Source organism: Rutidosis leptorrhynchoides, chromosome 6, assembly GCF_046630445.1.
Source record: "Rutidosis leptorrhynchoides isolate AG116_Rl617_1_P2 chromosome 6, CSIRO_AGI_Rlap_v1, whole genome shotgun sequence".
NCBI classification, from domain to species: domain Eukaryota; kingdom Viridiplantae; phylum Streptophyta; class Magnoliopsida; order Asterales; family Asteraceae; genus Rutidosis; species Rutidosis leptorrhynchoides.
The window spans coordinates 268,255,530-268,276,147 of NC_092338.1; positions in this window are offsets into that span (position 1 = coordinate 268,255,530).

Below are 20,618 nucleotides of genomic sequence, written 5' to 3' on the forward strand. Positions count from 1 at the left end.
GAGGAAGAGAAGATCGACGCATTTGTGAAAGGATTACCGGAAAGAATCCAAGAAGATATAAGTTCACACGAGCCCGCCTCCATACAACAGGCATGTAGAATGGCTCACAAACTAGTGAACCAGATTGAAGAAAGAATTAAAGAACAGACTGCTGAAGAGGCCAATGTGAAGCAAGTCAAAAGAAAGTGGGAGGAAAACGGTGATAAGAATCACCAATACAACAACAACAGTAATTACAATAATAATTGCAACAATTATCCCAACAATCGCAACTACAACAAACGGCCCAACAACAACAACAACAACAACAACAACAACAACAACCACAACAGCAACTACAACAATCATCCCAACAACAATAATAACCGCAACAACAACAACAATCAGAAGCAGCTATGCCAAAGGTGTGAAAAGTATCACTCGGGGTTCTGCACAAAATTTTGCAACAAGTGTAAAAGAAATGGTCATAGCGCGGCGAAGTGTGAGGTCTACAGACCAGGGGTTAATAGAACGAAAGGAACAAATGGTGTCGGAACGAGTAATGGCGGAGCAAGTAGTGTCGGAGCAAGTTATGCCAATGTAGTTTGTTATAAATGTGAAAAACCGGGCCACATTATTAGAAATTGCCCGAACCAGGAGAACACGAATGGACAAGGCCGCGGAAGAGTTTTCAATATTAATGCGGCAGAGGCACAGGAAGACCCGGAGCTTGTTACGGGTACGTTTCTTATTGACAATAAATCTGCTTACGTTTTATTTGATTCGGGTGCGGATAGAAGCTATATGAGTAGAGATTTTTGTGCTAAATTAAGTTGTCCATTGACGCTTTTGGATAGTAAATTTTTACTCAAATTAGCAAATGGTAAATTAATTTCAGCAGATAATATATGTCGGAATCGAGAAATTAAACTAGATAGCGAAACATTTAAGATTGATTTGATACCAGTAGAGTTAGGGAGTTTTGATGTGATAATCGGTATGGACTGGTTGAAAGAAGTGAATGCAGAGCGTTTGTTACAAAAATGCAATTCGCATTATACGAGAAAAAGGAAAACCCTTAATGGTGTACGGAGAAAAGGGCAACACGAAGCTACATCTTATTAGTAATTTGAATTCACAAAAACTAATAAGAAAAGGTTGCTATGCTGTTCTAGCACACGTCGAGAAAGTACAAACTGAAGAAAAGAGCATCAATGATGTTCCCATTGCAAAAGAATTTCCCGATGTATTTCCGAAAGAATTACCGGGATTACCCCCACATCGATCCGTTGAATTTCAAATAGATCTTGTACCAGGAGCTGCACCAATAGCTCGTGCTCCTTACAGACTCGCACCCAGCGAGATGAAAGAACTGCAAAGCCAATTACAAGAACTTTTAGAGCGTGGTTTCATTCGACCAAGCACATCACCGTGGGGAGCTCCTGTTTTGTTTGTCAAGAAGAAAGATGGTACATTCAGGTTGTGTATCGACTACCGAGAGTTGAACAAACTTACCATCAAGAACCGCTACCCACTACCGAGAATCGACGACTTATTTGATCAACTACAAGGCTCGTCTGTTTATTCAAAGATTGACTTACGTTCCGGGTATCATCAAATGCTGGTGAAAGAAGATGATATTCCAAAGACTGCTTTCAGAACACGTTACGGTCATTATGAGTTTATGGTCATGCCGTTTGGTTTAACTAATGCACCAGCTGTGTTCATGGACCTTATGAACCGAGTGGGTGGACCATACCTGGACAAGTTTTTCATTGTTTTCATTGATGACATACTTATTTACTCAAAGAATCACCAAGAACACGGTGAACATTTGAGAAAGGTGTTAGAAGTATTGAGGAAGGAAGAATTGTACGCTAAGTTTTCAAAGTGTGCATTTTGGTTGGAAGAAGTTCAATTCCTCGGTCATATAGTGAACAAAGAAGGTATTAAGGTGGATCCGGCAAAGATAGAAACTGTTGAAAAGTGGGAAACCCCGAAAACTCCGAAACACATACGCCAGTTTTTAGGACTAGCTGGTTACTACAGAAGGTTCATCCAAGACTTTTCCAGAATAGCAAAACCCTTGACTGCATTAACGCATAAAGGGAAGAAATTTGAATGGAATGATGAACAAGAGAAAGCGTTTCAGTTATTGAAGAAAAAGCTAACTACGGCACCTATATTGTCATTGCCTGAAGGGAATAATGATTTTGTGATTTATTGTGACGCATCAAAGCAAGGTCTCGGTTGTGTATTAATGCAACGAACGAAGGTGATTGCTTATGCATCTAGACAATTGAAGATTCACGAACAAAATTATACGACGCATGATTTGGAATTAGGCGCGGTTGTTTTTGCATTAAAGACTTGGAGGCACTACTTATATGGGGTCAAAAGTATTATATATACCGACCACAAAAGTCTTCAACACATATTTAATCAGAAACAACTGAATATGAGGCAGCGTAGGTGGATTGAATTATTGAATGATTACGACTTTGAGATTCGTTACCACCCGGGGAAGGCAAATGTGGTAGCCGATGCCTTGAGCAGGAAGGACAGAGAACCCATTCGAGTAAAATCTATGAATATAATGATTCATAATAATCTTACTACTCAAATAAAGGAGGCGCAACAAGGAGTTTTAAAAGAGGGAAATTAAAAGGATGAAATACCCAAAGGATCGGAGAAGCATCTTAATATTCGAGAAGACGGAACCCGGTATAGGGCTGAAAGGATTTGGGTACCAAAATTTGGAGATATGAGAGAAATGGTACTTATAGAAGCTCATAAAACCAGATACTCAATACATCCTAGAACGGGGAAGATGTACAAGGATCTCAAGAAACATTTTTGGTGGCCGGGTATGAAAGCCGATGTTGCTAAATACGTAGGAGAATGTTTGACGTGTTCTAAAGTCAAAGCTGAGCATCAAAAACCATCAGGTCTACTTCAACAACCTGAAATCCCGGAATGGAAATGGGAAAACATTACCATGAATTTCATCACTAAATTGCCAAGGACTACAAGTGGTTTTGATACTATTTGGGTAATAGTTGATCATCTCACCAAATCAGCACACTTCCTGCCAATAAGAGAAGATGATAAGATGGAGAAGTTAGCACGACTGTATTTGAAGGAAGTCGTCTCCAGACATGGAATACTAATCTCTATTATCTCTGATAGGGATGGCAGATTTATTTCAAGATTCTGGCAGACATTACAACAAGCATTAGGAACTCGTCTAGACATGAGTACTGCCTATCATCCACAAACTGATGGGCAGAGCGAAAGGACGATACAAATGCTTGAAGACATGCTACGAGCATGTGTTATTGATTTCGGAAACAGTTGGGATCGACATCTACCGTTAGCAGAATTTTACTACAACAACAGCTACCATTCAAGCATTGAGATGGCGCCGTTTGAAGCACTTTATGGTAGAAAGTTCAGGTCTCCAATTTGTTAGAGTGAAGTGGGGGATAGACAGATTACGGGTCCAGTGATAATACAAGAAACTACCGAGAAGATCATCCAAATTCAACAACGGTTGAAAACCGCCCAAAGTCGACAAAAGAGCTACGCTGACATTAAAAGAAAAGATATAGAATTTGAAATTGTAGAGATGGTCATGCTTAAAGTTTCACCTTGGAAAGGTGTTGTTCGATTTGGTAAACGAGGGAAATTAAATCCAAGGTATATTGGACCATTCAATATTATTGATCGTGTCGGACCAGTAGCTTACCGACTTGAGTTGCCTCAACAACTCGCGGCTATACATAACACTTTCCACGTCTCGAATTTGAAGAAATGTTTTGCTAAAGAAGATCTCACTATTCCGTTAGATGAAATCCAAATCAACGAAAAACTTCAATTCATCGAAGAACCCGTCGAAATAATGGATCGTGAGGTTAAAAGACTTAAGCAAAACAAGATACCAATTGTTAAGGTTCGATGGAATGCTCGTAGAGGACCCGAGTTCACCTGGGAGCGTGAAGATCAGATGAAGAAGAAATACCCGCATCTATTTCCAGAAGATTCGTCAACACCTTCAACAGCTTAAAATTTCGGGACGAAATTTATTTAACGGGTAGGTACTGTAGTGACCCGAACTTTTCCATGTTTATATATATTAATTGAGATTGATATTTACATGATTAAATGTTTCCAACATGTTAAGCAATCAAACTTGTTAAGACTTGATTAATTGAAATATGTTTCATATAGACAATTGACCACCCAAGTTGACCGGTGATTCACGAACGTTAAAACTTGTAAAAACTATATGATGACATATATATGGATATATATATAGTTAACAGGATACTATGATAAGTAAACATATCATTAAGTATATTAACAATGAACTACATATGTAAAAATAAGACTACTAACTTAATGATTTTTTAAACGAGACATATATGTAACGATTATCGTTGTAAAGACATTTAATGTATATATATATATATCATATTAAGAGATATTCATACATGATAATATCATGATAATATAATAATTTAAAATCTCATTTGATATTATAAACATTAGGTTAACAACATTTAACAAGATCGTTAACCTAAAGGTTTCAAAACAACACTTACATGTAACGACTAACGATGACTTAACGACTCAGTTAAAATGTATATACATGTAGTGTTTTAATATGTATTTATACACTTTTGAAAGACTTCAATACACTTATCAAAATACTTCTACTTAACAAAAATGCTTACAATTACATCCTCGTTCAGTTTCATCAACAATTCTACTCGTATGCACTCGTAATCGTACTCGTACAATACACAGCTTTTAGATGTATGTACTATTGGTATATACACTCCAATGATCAGCTCTTAGCAGTCCATGTAAGTCACCTAACACATGTGGGAACCATCATTTGGCAACTAGCATGAAATATCTCATAAAATTACAAAAATATGAGTAATCATTCATGACTTATTTACATGAAAACAAAATTACATATCCTTTATATCTAATCCATACACCAATGACCAAAAACACCTACAAACACTTTTATCCTTCAATTTTCTTCATCTAATTGATCTCTCTCAAGTTATATCTTCAAGTTCTAAGTGTTCTTCATATATTCTACAAGTTCTAGTTACATAAAATCAAGAATACTTTCAAGTTTGCTAGCTCACTTCCAATCTTGTAAGGTGATCATCCAACCTCAAGAAATCTTTGTTTCTTACAGTAGGTTATCATTCTAATACAAGGTAATAATCATATTCAAACTTTGGTTCAATTTCTATAACTATAACAATCTTATTTCAAGTGATGATCTTACTTGAACTTGTTTTCGTGTCATGATTCTGCTTCAAGAACTTCGAGCCATCCAAGGATCCGTTGAAGCTAGATCCATTTTTCTATTTTCCAGTAGGTTTATCCAAGGAACTTAAGGTAGTAATGATGTTCATAACATCATTCGATTCATACATATAAAGCTATCTTATTCGAAGGTTTAAACTTGTAATCACTAGAACATAGTTTAGTAAATTCTAAACTTGTTTGCAAACAAAAGTTAATCCTTCTAACTTGAATTTTAAAATCAACTAAACACATGTTCTATATCTATATGATATGCTAACTTAATGATTTAAAACCTGGAAACACGAAAAACACCGTAAAACCGGATTTACGCCGTCGTAGTAACACCGCGGGCTGTTTTGGGTTAGTTAATTAAAAACTATGATAAACTTTGATTTAAAAGTTGTTATTCTGAGAAAATGATTTTTATTATGAATATGAAACTATATCCAAAAATTATGGTTAAACTCAAAGTGGAAGTATGTTCTCTAAAATGGTCATCTAGACGTCGTTCTTTCGACTGAAATGACTACCTTTACAAAAACGACTTGTAACTTATTTTTCTGACTATAAACCTATACTTTTTCTGTTTATATTCATAAATTAGAGTTCAATATGAAACCATAGCAATTTTATTCACTCAAAACGGATTTAAAATGAAGAAGTTATGGGTAAAACAAGATTGGATAATTTTTCTCATTTTAGCTACGTGAAAATTGGTAACTAAACTATTACAACCATAACTTAATCAACTTGTATTGTATATTATGTAATCTTGAGATACCATAGACACGTATATAATGTTTCGACCTATCATGTCGACACATCTATATATATTTCGGAACAACCATAGACACTCTATATGTGAATGTTGGAGTTAGCTATACAGGGTTGAGGTTGATTCCAAAATATATATAGTTTGAGTTGTGATCAATACTGAGATACGTATACACTGGGTCGTGGATTGATTCAAGATAATATTTATCGATTTATTTCTGTACATCTAACTGTGGACAACTAGTTGTAGGTTACTAACGAGGACAGCTGACTTAATAAACTTAAAACATCAAAATATATTAAAAGTGTTGTAAATATATTTTGAACATACTTTGATATATATGTATATATTGTTATAGGTTCGTGAATCAACCAGTGGCCAAGTCTTACTTCCCGACGAAGTAAAAATATGTGAAAGTGAGTTATAGTCCCACTTTTAAAATCTAATATTTTTAGGATGAGAATACATGCAGGTTTTATAAATGATTTACAAAATAGACACAAGTACGTGAAACTACATTCTATGGTTGAATTATCGAAATCGAATATGCCCCTTTTTATTAAGTCTGGTAATCTAAGAATTAGGGAACATACACCCTAATTGACACGAATCCTAAAGATAGATCTATTGGGCCTAACAAACCCCATCCAAAGTACCGGATGCTTTAGTACTTCGAAATTTATATCATATCCGAAGGGTGTCCCGGAATGATGGGGATATTCTTATATATGCATCTTGTTAATGTCGGTTACCAGGTGTTCACCATATGAATGATTTTTATCTCTATGTATGGGATGTGTATTGAAATATGAAATCTTGTGGTCTATTATTATGATTTGATATATATAGGTTAAACCTATAACTCACCAACATTTTTTTTGACGTTTTAAGCATGTTTATTCTCAGGTGATTATTAAGAGCTTCCGCTATCGCATACTTAAATAAGGACGAGATTTGGAGTCCATGCTTGTATGATATTGTGTAAAAACTGCATTCAAGAAACTTATTTTGTTGTAACATATTTGTATTGTAAACCATTATGTAATGGTCGTGTGTAAACAGGATATTTTAGATTATCATTATTTGATAATCTACGTAAAGCTTTTTAAACCTTTATTGATGAAATAAAGGTTATGGTTTGTTTTAAAATGAATGCAGTCTTTGAAAAACGTCTCATATAGAGGTCAAAACCTCGCAACGAAATCAATTAATATGGAACGTTTTTAATCAATAAGAACGGGACATTTCAGATAGAAAAAGCACATCTGGATCAATTCAGATGTTGGGGAATAGGATAGTTGGTTGGTCATCCAAAAAGCAGAACTGTGTGTCTTTATCAACAGCTGAGTCTGAGTACATTGCTGCAGCTCATTGTTGTTCACAACTTTTGTGGATGCAAATTCAACTTTCAGACTATGGCTTTAAGTTTTCTAAGACCCCAATTTACTGTGATTCACAAAGTGCTATTGCAATAACAAGCAATTCGGTCTAGCATTCTAAGACTAAACACATAGATATTCGTTATCATTTCATTAAGGACCTTGTAGAGAAAGGGGATGTAGAGTTATACTTTGTGCCTACCAAAGTGCAATTAGCTGACATGTTCACTAAGCCTTTAGATGAACTTAGGCTAAAGTTCTTGATCAAAGAGATTGGCATGGTAGAGTATAGTGCTTGATATTCCTTAGATCTGTTGGGACTTAATCTTAGGATCTTGTGTTTAGGGGGAGTAGATACTTTCTAGGGGGAGCAACTACTTTCATATGCTTTGGATATCATCTTTTAAGGGGGAGCCTTTAGATTTATGATAACTTCCTGGATATAATTATTCAATGGTTACGTAAGGGGGAGGTAACTCATTGATATCATATTTCAAGGGGAAGTTAATTCATTTTCTGGGTAATTTTATCAAAATGCTGATTTACTTTCTTGTATATCACATTTTGAGGGGGAGAAAATGAGAAAATTAATCAAAAATATTATTTTTCAAAAGTGAATTCATAAACTCTTTGTTTTATATCTGAAATAATTCACTAAGGCTTGTATACATCTCAGTATGCAACCCGTTTTAACAATTGGTATCACTGAAGATTTGTACTTTGTTCACAAATTCAAAGTTCTTTTAAGTACAAATCTTATTTTGAAAAATTCATAAAAATTGGAAAAGATAAAATCCAAAAATATTTGATTTTTACTGAATAAATGCTATTTTTAGCATTATACCGAATCTGACATCCAACAGTACAGATTCGGTAAGTTCAAAGTTTTCAAAAATTGTCTCAGAATTGTTTTTCATGAAAAGATTAAAAAGAATTTTAAGAGGAAAAGTCAATTTGTCAAGATTTTGAAGTTAAATTGATAAAGTTTTGAAAAGTGGACTTTATTCGGTAAAATAGGCCCATTCGGTAAAGCCCGTTCGGTATTTTATCTTCGGTATCTATAAAGGAGGGTCAAAGTCAAACTACTCTCTTACTGTGCTTAATTACCTACCGAGTCTAATTGAACATACCGAATCTGTCTAATCTACCGAATCCGTTCTTCTATTTCTTCAAATCTTTGGTATAATTTTATTTTAATCATTGCTTTAGTTACATTCGTGTAGATCTGAGATAATTAAATGTTTTTCAACCAGAAAAGATCAAAATAACTGGATTGTGACTCAATTTTGAAATTTTGTTGATTATACCGAGTCTGAGTCGTATTCTTTTAATCTTTGATTAAACTCAATTGATTTGGTTAATTAACATGAATTCTTATCTACTCTGAGTTATATTAATTGATCTATCATTTGACCGAGCTTGATTACATGTTTAATTGATTGTTTGATGGATTCTGTATCTACCGAATATGTTCTATCTACAGTACCGAGTCTGTTCATACGATTAACATGTTGATCTGCTTCTAATTGAGTGGTTAATTGATTATGGTTGCGATTTTACATGATAGAATATGCATGTTTGAGTGACTTTATGTTAATTTTGGAGGTACCGAATCTGTTCTTCTCTTGATACCGAATCTGACTTTTGGTACCTTGAAACTTTTTGATTTTTAACTTCAAACACTTAACATGTTTATTTTATATCTTTCTAATCTGAAAACTCAAGCTTATTTGGTTACAGAATCTCAAGTTTTCATGACTACCGAATCTGCTTGAATTATGTTTAAAAATTGACTAAGTGTTGTTCTGATTCTTTGTGTTATATAATTGACTTTGCATGATGAATTTGTATTGTGATGAATATCATATGAATGTCATGATTTTCAATTACTTGTTCATATTTGAGAATAAAGGATTTTTATATTTTTGAAAAACCATAAAAATCATAAAATATAAAAGATAAAACATATACAAAGGATTTCAAAGGCAAATAAGAATAGAGATATATGCTTTATGTTAAATATCTTGTGGTCTTCTATTTCTTATTTATACAGCTAAATGACGAACAATCACTTCATCAACTCTGAAACCAACATTCCCTGCAACTACTGGACTGCAATTCTAGAGAGGCACACTCTGTGGCCTGCTCTAAACTCTACAGTCAGTGTACCTGTAATAGATCTGGAGGTACTTAACAGAACAATTAGGTTTGGGGAAGCTACACAACCTACTACTGAAAATCCAGAGGGAACACAAGCTCGTTTTAAATTTCAACTGAGAGGAGTTCAAGGGAGGAGGAGTATCACCAAGGCTGATTTCAGGAGGATATTCAGACTTCCTGTTGTGTAGAATGCTCCTGCTTTTCCTGCTACTCAACAAATGATGTCATCTGTCTTTGATCTTGGTTATGTTGGAGCCCGCAATGTTCCTTCGGCTAAGTTTCAGAAGAAATATCTGCACTCAAGGTGGTATGTGATCTTCTCAATCATCAACAGATGCTTGCTGATGACAAGGAGTGGATCCGACAGCCTGACTGTGCCAATGCTGAAGTTGTTCTACTCTTTCATAAGAGTAGAAGCTCCTGACTATGCAGAACTAATATGGGATTTGGTTCAAGCTCAAGTTGATAAACCAAGGGATTCATACATCCCTTGCCAAAGGTTTTTCTGTATCTTTATCCATGATGCTATAACTACTTACAGAAATGCAAATATATTTGTACAAGGTACACATGGATTACAGATGAAACGATTTGGAGAGCTGAAGATGAATACCCCGATGGTATCTGATAATCAATTCACTGCGCCGATTCCAAATTGGCTAGTGAGGCTAGCTGAACCTCAAGAAGCTCGTATGCGTTCTTATTTTGAGGCTGTACGAATACCTCTTCCTAACCCGGTACAACAAGAACAAGTTGAACCCACCGCGGTTCCAGCCCTAGAGGTTGTAGAGGAACCTGTAGTACAACCACCTGGACCAGCTAATCCTCCACTTAGGGTGAACCTTAAACGATCTAGGGCAGCACTCCAAGCTCAACCCGTGAGGATCAGGGAACCTAGTTCAACTAGGATTGAACCAACCCTTTCCACAACACCCGAAGTGAGCAGTGACACCGACACTTCAGCAACAGCATCTGAATCGTCTCCCGAACATTCTCCTAAGAGAACTCGATATATCCCTGATGAGATGATTCAGACTCCGCCAACCCAACGAGTAACTAGATCTAGGACTTCGACACCTATCGTCCGCCAAACAGTTACTACTACCGTTGGTGATACAGACCATGACCTAGAGCCAATTAGGTCACCCTCACCCATCTCCGTATCACATCCAATAATAATAGTAAGCCCTACGCTAAATGAAGCGCAAGTTTCGGTAGGCAAGAGATCTAAACGCACGGATGGTACAAAGGCCACTAAGCCCATCCATTCTAAACAGGACTTAATAATAAATCCTACAAAGCAAGGTGCTTCGACATCTAAGGAAGTAAAGTCTTCCTCTGCAGTAAAGTCTGCGTTGACTCAATCGATTGAGGAAACTCAATCATTGAAGTCCAGAACGGCCGAAGGGGAGCCGAAAAATCTTGAAAAGGCACCCTGCGTATCGGCTGGAAATCCTCCTGTGCCTCAACATACAACAGGGTCTCGAGGTCCGGCTTATCTTAATGAGGGAGATCTGCCGCGTCCCATGGAAACGAGTCAACATGACAATCATTCGGGATATTTATCAGACTTCCAGCAAACTGATCCCTTGATTCATGAAAGTAATTCATTGGATCAAACCACTTCTCTTCCAGATTCTGAATCTCAGGGTCTGGAGGAAGAGTCTTTAACTGAAAGAGATGTGCCACCTCATGGTATATCAATGATTTCAGGAGTCGGAGATAGCAATATCTCTGCGAGAGCTAAACCGACGGATAGTTCTGCTACTCTGTCAGAGTCCCATGAGACTAAAGTCATGGAGTTGGATACTTCGAAAGAAACTTCGCCGGTGACAACTTCGGTTGTTACCCAACCTCCATCAGAAGGGGATATCACGAATCTGACTAGTAGTATGTATAGCCCTACATATAAGAATAATACCGCACAATCATCCTTACCTGCCCTCACGGAAAATCACACACTTCCATCGACATCGCCTTCAACAAATGATGCTGCTGCTGCTGTTCCCATTGTTACTTTTCCATCATCACCCTCTCATTTACCACATTTCTTTGATGCTTTGGAGCAAGAATATTTCAGTCGTATGTTTTCTAGAGTCAATATTGATGTTCTTCGACGCACTTCGCTTCAAGCATTGTTTCGTGCTCGTGTTCGATATCCACTTACTTCCTGATCTTCTCCTTTAAGTCCTCACCGTGATGATGAACATGACGATTCTGATCCTCAGAATAGCCATGAGGGGGAGATAGGAGTAGATGGAGAATATCTATTGGTGAACATTTCAACCAAGGGTGGTGATGTGAGGTCTTCATCAGCTTCACAAGCTCAACAAGTTCAGACGGAATCAGAAATGATTTTTGCACATGATGAAATTGATGATAAGGAGCCTGAGCAAGTTATAATTCCAATTGTTCATAAAGAGGCTGATAGTGGACCAGTAGATGAGGATTTGAACTTAAGTGATTTTTATCTTGAAGAGACGGATGATGATGGGTTTGTCATCTTAAGAAAGTTATCTTCAGTATCTTCAATTCCGGAAGATGTAGAGATTGTAGATGAAGGGAATCCTGATCCAGTAATAGAAAGTGATGATGAAATGGATTCTTCTGATGATGATGAAGACAATCTTTATGTTGATCCAAATGAAGATGATATCTTTGATCATATTGAAGATGATGATGTTCCAAATGATGATGCAACAAATCCTACTGATCATCCATCGAATTCTACACCCTCATCGAGTTCACATTCAACAAATGCTAATGAAAGCTCAACTTCTGGTACATCTACATCAAGTGAAACAGTAAATTTTAGATTCAAATATAACCATGGAATATTCTTTAAGAATTAGGAACAAAGATTGTTATTGGGAGTTGAACATGATTTTATAACGTTACGAAACACATTCATCGAAGAAAATACTTACAAGATCTTTCACATCAAAGATACACCAAGGAGTAAAAGATTTACTTATATAGGTTCACGATTGCTTCCAGCAAGTGAAAGGAATTGGTATGAGTTTATGTGGAGGAAACATATCAACAAAGATGAAGATGATTTGTGGCTTTAAAGAAAATATCGTATTTCAGAAGTGTTGAATATTGCTCGAGTCGGAGTAGAGATAAGTGAAAAGAAAGACGTCATCAGTCAGTTCCACGTTATTAGAGAAGATGAGAAAGAGTACAAGTTCACAGAAGCAGATTTTCATAATCTTGACATGCTTGACATCATTCACATCTACAACTGCCTCAGTATCATCACCATTCGACCTTTTGCTAAGGCTCAAGCTTTGGAAGCTGTGAAAAGATACATGATGGAGACAATTGAACTGATGAGACGTGAAGATTTTCAAATAGGTCTCGAAGCAAATAGGAAAAAGATTCGAATAACGTGTCCAAATCAATTTACAGAGGGACTGAAGGATATGAGGATGTTTCAAATGCAATTTGAACCCGAAGGGTTTGTATTTGTAAATTCTCAAAAGGAAAAGGTGTTCATTCGTACTGAAGAGCTGAACAAATATTCAGATGGAACACTTAAGGCTGCACTGAAGTATCTTAAAATTCGTCAAAGCAAGGTTGATGACTTTGATACAAAAATGGGTCTTGGAGAGTTTATAAAGCATATCAGAGATCGTTTAAAGCTCAAAATCCGTACAAGACAGTTTGAGATTCTTCGTGGCCAGAGAAAGAGAAGGTATTTCAAGGAAATGGATGAATATCCATTACATGAGGGAGATCCAAGGAAAGCGTGGGGAGTCTGGAAAACTTCTAAGAAAATTTCAGAAAATCAAGTAGAAGTTTCAAAACCAGATGGCTCACGATGGAAACTAACGTTTGGACCTCTCAAGATTTCACAATAGGATTATATTGTAAAGTTCACATTTAACACTAAGGGGGAGATTGTTAGGACCCCGAAGTTGTATAGTGTTAATGTGAATTAAGCTTTAAATGAAGGTTCCTTAGAAGAGGGCTATATAAGGAACCTAAGTAGTCCTAATTAGATAGCCATTGTATTGTAACCGAGTTTTAGAAGCTGTGGAATGTAATTTTACCGATTCTCTCTCATACCGAGTCTTCTTCCTATATACTGAATCTCACTCTATCTTATCTTTTCTCTCAATCTCAACATGATATGACCTATCAGAGGTCAAATACCTCGCGATGTAATCAACTATTATGAGTCATTTGTAACCAAAATGAACGGGGCATTTCAGTTGGTATGAGAGTGGTAGTCTTAACGGACCAGGTCTTGCATTAGTGTGTCTAATCGATAGTTGTTAAGATGCATTAGTGAGTCTGGACTTCGACCGTGTCTGCATGTCAAAAGTTTTTCTTATCATTTCGTTTCAAAAATTACCTGCTTATCATTCTTAGTCTAGACACATCTTACTGCATTGATTGCATGAATAGTGTATAGAAAAAAATTCATATCTTAGCGTATCTGTTACTATAAACTTTGCCTGATATATTCCGTAAATTCCTCCGTAATCTACGAAATCTTTTGTTCTATATATATAGATATTCTATGTAATTAGAATACCATCCAATATCCGAAAATCATTTTCTATCGAAAAATTCTTTACTCAATCGTACGAAATGGAACTCGCCACTAGTTCAAGTTCTTCGGAATCCGACAGCTATTCCGACCTGGATGTTCACCTAAACTCCGAAAGCAGCGTCACCTGAATGAATCAACCAATCAGCCATCATCAATTCTGGATGAATTGGGGATGGGTTTGTAGTCGACGTAATTAATGGAAACGAGAAGAAGGCGATCCTTTCCATCAACCGAATTCACCTCTTGGCGAAGAACCTGAAACACTTACCGGTGAACCTGTTCGAAACACCATTTACTCTCTCATTTCCAGAGTATCTCGTCATGACTATATACTATCTCGAATTTTGGATCTTATTCATCCGCTCGTCCAAACCGACAATCACCCCGGTGTAATAGAAGAAGTTAATGAACTTCGCGCTCAGGTAGTGGCTTTGGAGAATATGGTGCAAAGGTTACAAGCACCAGCAGCAGCACCTGCAGCAACAGTACCACCATCAGCAACACCAACAGTATCATTATCACCGCCAATAACAACATCCGCACCCCACACCTCAACATCATAATCTGTACCTCGAACATCAATGTCATATGCACCATAGATACCAAGGAGTACCAAAAACAATAACCGATGAAGTATTAATTCATAACTTCGTTGGAGAAACATTCTGCGGCGATTATGTAATCTCCAAAGTCTTAGAGATTATCTATTCTAGTCCTAATCATAAATCAGATGAGTGAACCAAAATGATAGAAGGAAGAGTAGAAACCTTGACAAGAATGGTGCGTGATTTACAAGCTAGACTTGTTTTACCAGCGGCATCAACAGTACCGTTAGCATCATCAGCACAGTCAGTGCCGTCAGCATCATTAGAATCAGCAGCATTTATAACATCACAAGCTCCACCAGTTCAAGAATCACCGAGGACATCATTACGAATCAATAACGAGTATATTGTATCAACGAGTTATGAAGTATTAACTCAATTCCTCTGAAGAATTTATATGTATATCTTATATATATAAATTTTGAAACCATCATAAATATTTTCGTATTAAGCTATTATGTATGAATTGAAAAAGGGTAGATACTACTCGGTTAAATTCATATTATTAATATGCTATAATCCTTCGATTAACGACTTAACCATCGTTAACCACAATATCTATTTCAACTCAATGAATTCCGTTTCATAATAAACTAAGTGTATTATTCAATTACATGTTTGATTTTACACTTTCGATATACTTGAAACTTTCTATAAAACATCATTTGTACCTTGCAAAGCTAGCAAGAGTTCTACAAACATCAACATGATTCACCGAAGAAATATCCATAAGAATAAATAAGGAAGTGTTGATCAGAGTAGTGAATTACTTTGTGAAGATTATGTAATCTCTATTGTTTTAGAGACTATTCATTTCTAATTCCAGCCGAAAATCAAATGAGCTAAATTTAATATTAACTCATCAAATCTGTATTACACCTGAAGAAAATATACATATATATATTTTTATAAAGACTGTAATAAAATCCTCTGGTACAAAATATTACTTGTGAAACTTTTAACAGGTAGGTAATACCCAAGAAATATATAAATTCATAATTAATAGGTTACATTCTTCGAATCTGATTCAGCAATCATCAACTATACTCACTATTTTCACAACGATATACATTCTTTCATAAAAATCAAAACAACCGTTCTCATCCAAATTCAATTTCATATTCTGATTTTGACATATGAGAATCCAAGTCAAGACTCAACAGGAGACATCACACTTAAATCTCTACATCTTTCAAAGCTATACTTTGACTTCAAAATTGTGCTAGAACATCACTTTTACCCAGAAAAATATTTGTATCATTCAAAATTCTAGCACATCGTATGTATATTAACGATTACATTATGTGTTCAAACCCTTCAAAATTCCAGAAGACACTTCAAATAATGAACAATCGAAATGATGATCCAACCACATGTTACCCACAGTCATGTACCTGAAAATCTCTCAAAATCAAAGTCATAGTTTAACACTTATCCTTGTCAGACCTTTGGCATTTATTAGAAAAAATAACTTTACAATTACTTTCAAAAAATAGCCAATTTTGTCACACCTCCAGCAAAATCAATTTCGACTTTTTCATCCGGTTTAGCCTTATTATAACCTTGATATATACGTTGCCCTGTATGTCATTGTTACTGGGGAACCGTTTATATTGCACCACATTAGCAGTAAACTCACCAGCAACCGTATTGATCTAGTACTTTCTGAAAAATCATTATTTCTATCGAAACCTCATCATCTACTCATCTACATCTTGTAACAATAATTGCCATACCAACTACCGAGAATTAGCAATCAGTCTTTCGAATCTCGCAATGAATCTACGCTAATAGTTATATATATACATATAACATTTACCTCCAAGATTTACATACTTCGAATGTGAACTTTCTGAAAAACACCCTAAACTGCGAACTAGTTCTCGAAATTTTGAAAAAAAAAAATGCTGATGAAGCAGCAAAAACTGTAAATGACCTTAACAGCTAAAAGTTTGATGATAAAAAATAGTGTGTTGGCAAAGCTCGGAAAAAGAGAAGATTTGGTACTGAAAAATGGATTGAGCAAACCATGAAGGAGGCTGTGGACAAATCATAAAGACTAAATCTGCCTTCAAAGGATCCAAATAATTCAGTGCCTGCTGAAGTCATTAACGAATACCTTACTCCTAACTCTAAACCTTTATGGACAAATCTCTTTCATCATCCATCGATATTAGAAATTCTAAGATATCATCGTATCTTTCATTATACATATCCTCGATATTTCTGAAGATATTTTCATAACTATTCTTATCTGAAATCATTTATCCCTTCGTACTATCAGTGTTACGTCATAAAGGAAATTGGTTAATTTCTATATTCTGTAAACCTTCGAGTTTAAATTATGAATGTTTTTGAAGTAGTGTTAGGAACTGAAGCATGAGTTAGTATAATATAATGACACTTGATCAACGTGATTATATTACAGTAAGTCATGCTGAGTTTCTAATGGAACATGATGATTCACAGACCATAACGTCATCATCTGCCATGTTACACTACTCTTATATTCTACCTAATCTCCAAACATATCAAGAACATATCTTCCTGATAGTTCTATCTTTCCCGGATATTCTAGTAATTTGACAAATCAAATAGTGATAATACGTTCCTCTCTGCTTAGAATATTATAGTCATTCGAAACTCTATACCTACGAATTCTGGACCATTACTCGCCTTACTAGAGGTCGAGAAGAGAATAAAAAGGCAAAGAGCTCCAAAATATAAGAGAAAATATAAAGCCCAATAATAACACGGAGGTTACAAACCGTGGATATTAATACGAATAGCAATATAAAGACACGGTAGGATTAAGAATAGTATCACCCCAAGGAAATAGTAGAAGTAAACAGATTTTTCTGATGGAAGATTGAAAAGAAGGATGACAGAAATGATAATTAGGAAAATATCAAGGATTAGAACTGGATTAAGCATTTTCACAATCTTTTGGATGTATGAACTAAGAAAGAAAGTATAGGAATGGTGAGAATAATGGAACGGAAGAGTTTAATTTATAAAGGAAAAATCAGATGTAACAATCGAGACAGATGACCGCATTTAATTAAGGAGATCCTAATTCCCTTAAATCCCAAAGAATCAGATCTTATAGATTTTGAAGATTTTCTTTAATTCCTTGAATCTCGGAAATCAACCGTGACTACATCACCGGTTAAGACAAATCTGCATTTACTCATTTCACTCTTTTGTGATAGCTTCACTCGTACTCCTCACATAAACGAATTGTTTTATCCATATTACTCACTAATGATAAAACTCAAATTTTCAAGTCGTATGTGTCATGAAAACATACTTATTTCCAGCCATGACGATCCCAATTAAATTTCGGGATGAAATTTCTTTAACGGGTAGGTACTGTGACGACCCGGAAATTTCCGACCAAATCTAAACTTATTCTTATATAATTTTGACACGATAAGCAAAGTCTGTATTGTTGAGTCTCAAAATTTTGAAATCTTTTATGTATTAAATTACCCTATGACTACTTTCGATGATTCACGAACCATTAATTGTAAATAGAAATGTATATATAAATAATTATATATATAAATTATTATATATTATAAATTAAATTATTATGTTATTTAGTTATAATGAAAGATAACTTAAGATAATTTAAAATCTATTATTTAAAAACTGTTTGGTTAATTATAGAGTGTATATTGAATGTAAATGAAATTGAACATAAATTATCAACGTTACTAAAGTATCAAATGTATACTTTGAGTTTATTTGTTTCAATATATATATATATATATATATATATATATATATATATATATATATATATATATATATATATATATATATATATATATATATATATAATTAATATACTTATTTATGTAATAAAATTTTATAAATAAAACAAAATTTTAGAAATAGTAATTTGAAAATAAATGTATATAAATTCTATACATAAATATGATTATATGTATATTGTAATATATATAAAAGGTATAAATCTTAAATATTCAAATGAGTGATATGATAAAAAATATTATATATATATATATATATATATATATATATATATATATATATATATATATATATATATATATATATATATATATATATATATATATATATATATATATATATATATATTGTGTGTGATTACAAGTTAAAAATATAGTAATATTATTATTACTTCATTGTTATTAATATTAATATTAATGTTAATATAAATATCAGTATTATTAATATTATTATATAAAATATTTAGATATGAAATTTGATACGATTAATGTGTTATAATTACTAAAATTACTATTTTAATTATTAAAATCATTAATATTATAAGTAGTAGAGAAATTATAATTATTATTATTACCAAGAATTATAAATCTTATTTAAAATTTATCATTTTTACTTTCATCATTAGTCTTATTATTTTCGATTTAATAAATATCATTATCATTACTATTATTAGTATTTTTGTTAATAATAATAATAATATCAATATTATTATTATTATTAATGTAATTAATAATTATTAATATTAAAAATAATATATATAAAAACTGATATTTACGCGTATTATATCACATATTTTTTTTTTTTTTTTTTTGCATTCTGCTTCCTCTTTTTCTTCTCTAATCTGTGAACCCTGTCCACATCAACAACCCTACAAAAAAAAATTTGATCAATTATTATTTGTGGAATCAATCCTGCAAACAGCCTTACATAACCACTTCTGCGAATTGATAAAGAAAACAGATGCTGTATATTTACTTTATTTTTTTTCTTTCTCGTTCTGTCATAAATTCAAAACCATTTAACCTTGATCTGATTCGGATCAAATTTAGGAAAAGTAAGAATGAAGATCTCATCTTATTCAGGTCGTGATTGTGTACACACATTTTCAGATTTTAATTCAATAAAACAAAGATGAATTTGGAAGTAAAAGTTTAGATTGAAAAAGTCAACTGGATCGTTCTTCATGAAATTCGAGTTATAGTTAATGATTTTGGATCATTTGATGATTCTAATGTATTATAATGTTAGTTTAGAAGATAGTTCATGAAGAAATCAGAGTCTTAAAACGTCTTAATTTCGAAATCAATAAATGAAATTTTGTTTTCTTCGTTGAACACAACAAGTGTTGTTCTATCTTTTATTTTAATTTTTTTATTCTATTTTGTGTCTGTTAATTTATGTAACGATATCAGTTTTATATGTTTCAATTCCCATGTTAAATCAAATATCAATTCGTTGTTAGGCTTGATTTTCTGGTCGACTGGTTTTAGAAATAGAAAGAGATGACAGAAAATGTAGTTAAATACATATGAGTATGGATTCATAACAGAAAAGAGGATACGGAGTATTGGTTAGAGAGTAATGTCGGGGAACGAGAGGTCACAGGTTCGAGCCCGGTTCAGGGCAATTCTTTTTAAACAAAGCTTTTAAGGGTATACACAATCTTTTTTATTTTTATTATTATTATTATGATTATTATTATTATTCTTATGATTATTATTATTAGTTTTTAAGGTTATAATTATGATTATAAATTGTTATTGTTACTAGTGTTATTATTATTAAAAGTATTACTAATAATACTAGTATTATCATTATATCATTATAATTATTAAAATCACCATTATAATATTTATTATAAGTATTATCATTATTATTATGATTATGATTATTATTATCATTATTAGGAAAATAATACAACCTAATATTATTATCATTAATATTTGTATTATTACCATACTTATAATTATAATTATTACTATCATAAGAAATATTCTTAAGGTTATCATTATTATTATTATTATTAGCATGATTATCATTATTAA